The sequence below is a fragment of the Colobus angolensis genome, unplaced genomic scaffold (genome assembly GCF_000951035.1).
Source record: "Colobus angolensis palliatus isolate OR3802 unplaced genomic scaffold, Cang.pa_1.0 Scaffold23, whole genome shotgun sequence".
NCBI classification, from domain to species: domain Eukaryota; kingdom Metazoa; phylum Chordata; class Mammalia; order Primates; family Cercopithecidae; genus Colobus; species Colobus angolensis.
This window is the reverse complement of record NW_012115488.1, coordinates 3,533,329-3,533,987: the sequence shown is the minus strand read 5'-3', so window position 1 is coordinate 3,533,987 and position 659 is coordinate 3,533,329.

Below are 659 nucleotides of genomic sequence, written 5' to 3'. Positions count from 1 at the left end.
TCTAGTGATTTCTAATTGAAGTATCCAATATTTCAAATGCTACTTTGTTTAGAGTCTAGATTGTAGAATTTTAAAGATGCTAGAATTTTCTTATTGTGGGCAGTAAAATTACAGTTCAATCAGAATGCTCAGTCTAGGTTTATTTGAGGCCTGCTTGGAGCAGGTCCAGAGTAGCCCTTTCCCTAAGGTTAGAGTACTCACATTTCTAAGACACAGCCTAGAATATTTTCTTCTAGGTTTTCCAGAGTCTCATCCTGCACATAGATAGCTTATAATTTGGCTAGAGACACAAGGGGACTACATGCAAATTTTTTTCCATAAGTTATTGGGGTACAGGTGGAATTTGGTTACATGAGTAAGTCCTTTAGTGCTGTTTTGTGAGATTTTGGTGCACCTATCACCTGAGCACTATATACTGCACCATATTTGTAGTCTTTTATCCCTCGCCCCACTTCTACTTTGCCCCCCAAATGTACAAAGTCCATTGTACCATTCTGATGCCTTTGTGTCCTCATAGCTTAGCTCTCACATATCAGTAAAAATATACTATGTTATGGTTTTCTATTCCTCAGTTACTTCACTTAGAATAATAGTCTTCAATCTCATCCAGGTCACTGCAAATGCTGTTAATTCATTCCTTTTTATGGCTGCATAGTATT